General features: G+C 50.7%; 1 long non-coding RNA gene across 1 annotated transcript; it reads right to left on the minus strand.

Moving 5' to 3' along the window:
• Positions 1-889: 889 nt before the first annotated feature.
• Positions 890-8,434, minus strand: LOC139038937 (uncharacterized). Its single transcript, XR_011492048.1, has 2 exons — positions 8,341-8,434; positions 890-1,202 (listed from the first exon to the last, which is right to left on the minus strand). It is a non-coding gene; the product is annotated as an uncharacterized lncRNA (long non-coding RNA).
• Positions 8,435-8,750: the final 316 nt, after the last annotated feature.

The raw sequence follows: 8,750 nt of genomic DNA on the forward strand, positions 1-8,750 counted from the left end.
TACCTGACATCTAAATTAGTCATACACATGTGATGAGTAAATGCACAGGTATCTTTAAATGCTCTTATAATCAGATACCACTGGAATCTTTGCTTTTGCTTTCTTCCTTAGTAAAAATGGGAGAAAACATAACTCTTTTCTAAAGCAAATAGAATTGAATTTTAGGCTTCACAAAACCCACAGCTGATTCCTTGCACTCGTGACAGTTGTGTGTGTGTGTGTGTGTGTGTGTGTTTCTGATGGCTGGCGTCGTCCCCCTGGGAGCAGGGCTCTGTGTGGGTGTCTGGCGTCCTCACTGCTAAGACAAGAAGTTCCTTGAGAGCAGGAACAGAGTCTTACTTATATTTATTTTTCTATCCCCTCCGGTGTCCAGTACAGCCCTTGGAATGAGGGAAGGCTTAACCAGGGCTTGTTGAATTGAATTATTGAGCAGACAAGCTTGTGATGGGAAATAAACAAAAGAACCAACCCCTTATGATTCAATGCCTTTCAACCTGTCACTTGCAGACTAAATCCCCAGCCCCCTCAGATGTATGGGGTCGGGGATGCGCAGACATGGGGGGACAAGGACATCCTGCGCTGGGCACCGCTGGTCTCTCTCCCCCTCCCCCACTTCCCCGGGTGGGAGGGAAGTACTCTTGCAACCGGGTCACAGATGAGGAAGTGGGATCCAGGAGGTCCAGGCTCATCAAGTGGGGGAGCTGGGTTGGAGCCCTCGGCCTGCCTGTCCCCAGTGTGTGCTTTGCCCCAGACAGCACTGTCTGGGTCAGTGTCGTCATGACTCTTCTCTTCCCCGGCCCCTCAGTTCCTGGATGCAGGCTGCAACCCCCTGACCTGCTAATCAGGTGAACACAGTGGCTATGGAAACAACAATCACTATGACCTCAGCAGTGGTTTTTAATCTCTTTATTGGTCCCAAGTTTCTGAAAGATGGCAACGTAAAGATATGACCCAGAGCCTTTCAGCCATCAAGACCCCTTTCAATGGAAAAATGCTCTGGGTTAGAGGAGAGGTTTTTGTTTCTTTGGCCTTCTCTCTGTGTACAGCATCTGGCACAGGGTATGTCCTCAGTTCTTGTTTGTCGAAGATGAAGGAAGGAGGCCTGGACAGAGTGACCAATTGCCCTGGCTTGGGCATTTCTCACGTCTTGGGTCTTTGAACAATAGAGGCCCAGCCTGTGAAGCCCTGATCTCAAAGCAACCCTAATGGCCAAAAAGAAAGAGAAAGAGAGAGATTAGGCAGGAAGGAAGAAAGAAGAGGAAAAATACCAGCTACCTCTCATTCCTCTGTTCTCTTCTCCATGTAAATTTTCTGCAAATTTACAGGTTATGCTGTGGACTATCCTTTGCTATTTAAAGCATGGTCCATGGACCAGCAGCATCAGCATTGCCTGCCTGTTAAAAAAGCAGAATCTCAGGCCGTAGCCCATATCTACTGAAATGAGAACTTGCACTTAGCAAGATCTTCAGGAGACTGGTGTGCATATTAACTGTTGAGAAGAAGCACTGGGCCAGAGGATGGAGCTGTAGGAGGCTTGTCTATTCCTTTAAGAAGATAGATTCCTTTCGTATCATGGTGTCAGGTGAGGGTATACTCCTCGGTTCTGTCCCGTCACAACAAAGATTTCGAGTGACAGACATTAAAGCCCTCGGCGTGTCACAGCTCTCGGGTCTTAGATAGACTGTGTTATAGCTCTCGGGTCTCGAACAGACCATGTTATAGCTCTTAGACAAATCAGTGTTACAGCTCCATGTTACAGCTCTATTTTATTTAGATAATAGCAGGAAAATCCATCCTTGAGGCGGGAGGGCATGTTGATCCAAAGACGCAAAGAGAAGAGCGCCCTAGCTTGCGGGGTTGGTGGGGGGTGGGAGGAGAGAGAGAGAGAGAGAGGGATCCCCAGCCCTTTGACTCCTCTTTTTATGTCCACCCCACCCCCCTCCTGGGGCTGCCCTATGCAAACTGGGTTAGCGAGTAGTGTTGTTCTACCTGAGGTCTTCACTCCAGTCCTGGGACCTTCCTTTTGTCCTATTTTCGAGGGCTTTTCTCTTCCTTATCTGTTAGCCACTGCCATTCTGGACTCCTTTTCCCTATTCTAACTACCTAACAATGGGAGGAGCCTGGTGGGCTACAGTCCACGGGGTTGCAAAGAGTCGGACACGACTGAGTGACTTCACAATCACTAACAATGGGAAAGGCCTTGGAGGGGTTTTAATGCAAGAACTTCTGGAATGGAGAACGGACACCTTGGGAGGAGACTAATAGTGATGATTGTCATCATGTCATCATCTTCACTAGTTTATTGAGCCTTGACTACATGCAGAACACTTGACATTCATGATCTCGTTATATCTCCACATTGATCCTACCAAGGATCTGTCATCCTTATTCCCATTTAAGAGATGAGAAAACTCAGGCTGGAGTGACAACACAACCGACCCAGATGACACAGGAAGATCCGAGTTCTGACTCTTTGACTTTGGCCAAACTACTTTGGTCTCCTGGCTAGGCTGCTCTCTGCCTTCAAACCAGAGAGAACAAAGCCCCGAGCCTCCTAGGAAGCAGGCAAGAGAAGAATAGCAAATATACAAGACTGCAAGGTCCTTCGAAGCCGAGATGTCCTATTTCTAACGCAACAGAATCATTTAACTGATAAACATGGAAGCTGTGTCAAGTTGGCAATAAATTGCCTTGCTATCAAGCTAGGCCTTTGTGTTGTGTTCAAAGGAAACTAATTAAAAGAATTTTTCTTTAAAGTATATTTGACCCAGACATTTCCACATCGGCCTAGGAAGCCAATTCAGTTTGAAAACTTGGTGTGAAGCTTGAATTATTAACGCACACATGAAAAATGATACTGCATATTTGCTTTAGAACATTTTGGGGATGGGAGAGGATTAAATGTATCTCTTGAGGGTTTGGCCAGGGCTGGGGGTGGGGGAGGGTAAAAGCAGAGAAGGATGTGAGTGTGGGCAAATGCTTGTAAAACATACATCATAAAACTTGGCGCTTTATCGGAACTCCCGCATTCAGATGACTGAGACAAATTTTAAAGAGAATTTTTCACAGCTAATACATAAAACATGATCCTCACAGTCTCCCTCTTTAAACAGCTTTGTTAAACAGTCAGTTGAATGGCATCTCCCTTGCAGCTGTGAATCCATTAGGGAATTGTATTTATTTAGGGAATTTCACCTGATCGCCTTGAACTGTTTAGAAAACATTAGTCTGTTCACCCTCTTGGCACCTAGTGGGAGCTGTGTGAATGCTTCTGGCTTATTTCTCTTCCCTTGGTGCTGGAGTGGCTCTGTGAAAAGCGTACTTGGCAGAACCAGAGTCCCAGCTAGGACCTTCCAGGATAGTTGGCACTGGGCTGACTCCTGCCAGCCAGGTTGCTGGGATCCAAGAGGATGGGTGTGCCATCGGGGCTGCTGCAGCTCCTGCCATCACACACACTCCCCTGCTCATGTGTACACTGAGCTGATGTGGACAGTCCAACCAGGAGAGAAGCTGGGATCTAAATAATGATGATAATGATACAAGTTGCTAAGATATGTTGCTTAAGGTGTGACAGGCACCCTATAAAACATGTGGCATGGGCAGCCTTTGAGGGCTTCCAGTTATAGTATCCACACTGAGGTCAAGAGAGGTTAATTGACTGTCTCAAACCCACATTTGTCTTGTTCAGTCCACACATGCCTCCATCACTATGATTGACCAAAGGGCACTCCAAGAGGGAGTTTGTGGGAGGGAGAAGATAGAGCGTGATGTGTTTAATAGGCACAGATATTAACACATACATGTAGTCAACATGTGCATTCATGAATGCCTCCAGCCTTGCTCCCTCTCATTCAGTCTTCAACACTGAAGCAGAAATAGTGTTCTTTCTTCCCTTAAAATAAGCTGTGTCTGATTATGTGAGGCAGCTAGCATGGTGGCTGGCATGCAATGAATAATCAATGGTGTTGCTTCTCTTCTCCACTTAGAGTCCACACACACATGCTGACACTCCCTGATTTCAAGAATCAATAAATTTCTTGAAAGCATACTTGGAGGAGAATCCTGAAAACATGGATTGGGCAGAACTATTGCAATCATCAGTTTAAACATGGTTAGCCATACCAGCACAAACCACTGGAAGCTGAGGTAAGGTAAAAAGGAAGGAAATAGAGGAGCCTGTTAGGTAGTGTGGAATGAACAGAGAGGTGGGTGGGCAACAGGGCAGCAAAAATGAGGGCTAATCTGATATTCTGCTGTGGGAATGACGGTGGAGCTGATTCTGAGAAGAAAAATCACTCACAGCCCCAGGGCTCCCATGTCCTGTTGTGCAGGCTGTGCACTGCAGAACTCCTGGGGGTGCTATTTTCACCTACTTTTCTGGGAATGGTAGCCCTGAGCAGTGTGATGCACAGTGAGTATGGCCATAGGCAAGGGCCTTGCAAGCATCCTGCACTGAGCTCTAAAAAGAGTAGAAGTCTGTGTTGTAGGGAACATATAGGTCAAATTGGGACTGGTTTGGGTTAAAGGGATCAGAGAGGGATTCTGAAGCTGGGCTTTGCTGGTTAAGTAGAATTTCAACAAGTGAAAAATAGGGAGGGTGAAATTCAAGTGACTCATTTTTATCCATCCTTTGAGACTGAACTCATAGCTCCCTGCTCCGGCACGCCTTCTGACACTTCCCTACACCACTGGGCTGACTGTCCTAACCTTCATACCTTTCTGAAATGGTTCAGTAACAAGTCTACTGACTCCCATAATGTTCCCATTACACTGTGAGCTCATCAAAAACAGAAACTACATTTTTCACACTCGTATGCAATGTCTAGCATGGGCGCTGGCACGCAGTAGATCCTAGCACATAGTAGGTGTTAAGTGAGCTGAGGGACAAATGTATGTGTGAGCGAAGCTCCATGGTGATGGAGACAGGTGGCTGGTTTGCATTTCAGAGATACCAACATCCATAGAAGGGGCAGTGGACCAAGGTGAGAATGGCCAGATCTCTGGGACTGCTGAGCCATGGGACGGTGGGGGACATCAAGAGACAACTGAATGATGTCAGCTACCTGATACTGATCTGGGCCCTCTGCTTGTGAAGGCCGGGGCTGCTGACACACAGCCTGGGGCTCAGAGCCAGGTAACAAGCTCCTGCCCTGGGCCCTGGGCCTCATTTGAAGGCTGATGAGATTTTAAACAGCATTTGTTCCCCCAAGGGTCAGGATTCAGGATGTGCCTCTCTCCAGCAAGGCAGAGAAGCAGAGCAACAAACAGCTTTTATCAGATTGAAAAATTAATATGTGAAGCAAAGCCAATGCTGCCAGGCGCTCCTAGGCAGAGAGAAGCCAGAGACCCAGTGATGCTTGATGGTTGACTGGCAGGCCAGGCAGAGGCCAGCCCCTTGCTGGGAGAGACCTTCCTAAGGTGCAATAAGGGTTTGTTCCTTGAGACCAGAGAGGTGCTGACTCCTGCTCTCTCCCTCTCATCCTGGAGATCAGTTCCTCAGGGCAATACTCCTCCTATGGTCTCCACCTGCCCTGGACCTAAACCTCATCCACTCTAGATCTGGGCAGGATTGTACGTAAGTGCTATAGACCACACTGTCTACAGGCAGTGCAGACCAAGGGAAAGCAGGTATGGGGAGGCAGATACACCTTTGTTCAAATTCTGACTTGCCAGTTCCTAGCTGGGTGACCAGAGGCAACTCACTTAACCTCTCTGAGTGCCTGCCACAAAGGATAGTGAGCCCTTTTCATAGAGATGTGTGGATTCAGTGAGCTACCTCTCATCCGTCAAATGCCTGGCACGCAGTGGGTTCCTCAGAGATTACTCCTGTTATAAACGGGTAATAGCCTCTTATGTACTCTCAGCATCCCTCCGTTTGCTATCTACAATGCCCTCTGCACCCCCACAGTGGCTGCATACTCCAAGAGCCCTGATCTGCCTGTGAGGAGGGACCCTTCCTCCTGTCTCAATCATCCAGTTTTGCTCTTCTGACCCCAGTGATCCACTCTGGACCCCGGAATAACTAGCAGCTGGGAGCAGTAACACGAGCTCTGGAGTCAGATGGTCTTTCTGATTTCTCGATACCTTGGTTTCCCTTCTCTGTACCCTGGGGGGGTTGCACATGGCCTCTGATCTCTGCTCTCATCTGTAGGAGACACAGAGCCACGCTGGCCAGCAATAGATGGGTGCCAGCATGTCCCAAACACCCCCGTTGGGGGGGGGGGCTCATTTTCTCTGAGCTTCAGAGGGGACGAGGGGCTGAGTGGGGTCATGAAGTAAGCAAGAGGGGGGTGAGGCTGGGTCTGTTTGATACCCAACTGCGCCTCTTGCCTCCCCGACACCCCTGCTTCTGAAGTCTTCAGAGGGCGGGAACCAGTTAGAGATGCCCAACTTGTCAGTTTTTGCCTTGTATCAGCTTCTTCCCTCTGCTTTTCACATCCCTATAGGCCTCTCCCTGAGGAAGGCCTGATTTCGAGCTCGAAGGCCCTACTGAGGCATCAGGAGCAGCTCTGCTCTCCCTGCCCCCACCCATATTAGCAGCCTTTTCTTCCCTCCTCTCTCCAGAAAGCCCTCCGGACGCTCTCTAGCCTCCTTTGCCAGCGTTATCGCTCTCCCCCGTTATCTCTCTCCCTGGAAGGCTGGATGCCTCACCGAGACCCGCTTCCCTTGCAGTACAGCTGACTCCGTTTGTCTATGAGCGTCAATCCAGCGTTCCTCTCCGAGGGCCTGGGGCACGTGCTGGGCTTTATCTCAGTGCTCCTCGCTGGGTCCCACAGGGGAGAAAGCAAGGGCGGGAGGAGCATCTTCCCATTTCACAATCAGGGAAACTGAGGCTGGAGGCGCCTGCGTTCTCCTCCTCTGACAGGCACCCAGGGCTCTCCTTGGGACCCCCATGTCCTCTTGCCCTCCCTGGGCCTGCATCAGCCTTCCTGGCCCCTCTTCCCTCTGCACCCCCCACCCCAGCTTGAATCCCCAAGAGTCCTGAACTCCTCTCACCAGGCTTCCACTCTGCCTTCAGGCAAACTCTGAAAAAGCTCCCCTTCCCCTGCTCCCTACGCACCTGCACACCTCTCTTCGAGTGCCTCTCCCTCCGCCCCACCTGATTTAGTGGTCCTGGATTCAGGGTATCCCACACAAGGCCTAAGGGGCTGCTTAGGACTTTAGTACTTAACTGGGGTGTGATTCTGGGATCTTCGGACAGGTAAGTATGTCAATGTATATGCACAGGCACATTTTGGAGGGAAGGTCCACAGCTCTATCCACACCTCAAAGGGATGGGGGCCACTGCACCCCTGGAGCCACGGAGGTCAGCTGGCCCACTAGAAACCCGGCTACCGTGGGCCTTTGCAGACGGAGGGTAGCTCTGCCTCGTCCGGGGCGCTGTGGCCTCTGGGAAGGCCGCTCTGTCTGGCTATTCTGTCTCTTAGACTCTAGCTCCAGCCCCCACGCATCTCTTCATCCTCTGCTCCCAACAGCTGCCCTCTGCATTTTCTCAGGGACTATATGCTGGCATACAGGTTGGCTTCTCCCCTGTGAAGTCAACGTTTCCTCATCTAGATGCCCTGGTGCTGAGTCATTTCCAGGTCCTGGTCTTGCCTCTGAAATTGGTGCTACTCATTGTGAGGTTCCTGCACCAGCCTGTTGGGCAGAACTGCCTTAGACTTTACTTAGGCAGTTCCTTTTGTCTCCCTAACTGCCCCCTTTCCCTCTGTGCCAACCTGTTGCGATCCTATCCATTATCAGGACCCAGCAACAGTACCACTTCCTCCAGGAAGTCTCCCTGGGTGGCAGCTGTCCTTCTGACTGTCTTCTGGCTTCCTTCTTTGTTGGCAGCCCTTTCCGGACAGCGTGTCTGAGAAGCCGATGGGAGGTCTGTGCGCCCAGCCGGGCACACAGGAGGGGCTCGGGAACCGCCTGGTATGGGCTCGGTCAGGCCCAGGGAGGATGAACGCGTTCTCATACTCAGTGGGGCATTTCTTTAATGAATATGAACCAGACGTTATGCTAGGGATAAAACAGTGAACGGGGCAAAGCTGTCACCTCCCAGAGCCCCTGGTTGAGGGAGGGAACGTGGGCAGGTGCTGACCGAGCAGTGAGTGACATCGCCGGGCCGCGGGTGGAGGCTATCCCAGGGATTTCCGGCATCAAGAAGGACTTCCGCAGGAAGTGGGGTTCAGCTGGGACTTGGAGGTGGAGTTAGCCCACGTACTTGAGGAGGAACACAGGCGCTGGGCTGGGGGAGAGCCAGTGTGAGGTGGGGCGGGGGTCGGGGAGCGGAGCGCAGGGTGCCCAGTTCCAGAAATCAAGGTTTCAGACGCAAAGGAGAAGAAGGGGAAAGACCTGAGCCTGGAAGTAGATGGGGCCAGTCCTGGAGATCTCAGCAAGTGCCGTCAAGAACTCGGGCTCCATAACAAGGGCAGACAGTGGGGAGCTGTTCCAGTTACTCGTGCCTGTGTAACGAATTATGCCAAAGTGTAGTGGAGTAAAACACCCGTTTATTATGTCATGGATTCTGCGGAGCAGGAGTTGGGTCACGACCCAGCGGGGATGACTTTTCCTTGCTCTGAGACGTCTGGGGCCTCAGCTGGAAACTCCAAGGCTGGAGACGGGAATCTGCCTGTTAGCTGAAGCTGGTTTCCACCAGAGAACCCTCGGTTCTTCTCCACACGGGCCTCTCCGTGTGGGCTGGTGATTGAAAGTGCCTGGCAGCGTGGACTCCAGTCCAGGCCTCAGGTCTAACTGTGTCTGGG

Source organism: Odocoileus virginianus, chromosome 17, assembly GCF_023699985.2.
Source record: "Odocoileus virginianus isolate 20LAN1187 ecotype Illinois chromosome 17, Ovbor_1.2, whole genome shotgun sequence".
Classification (NCBI taxonomy): domain Eukaryota; kingdom Metazoa; phylum Chordata; class Mammalia; order Artiodactyla; family Cervidae; genus Odocoileus; species Odocoileus virginianus.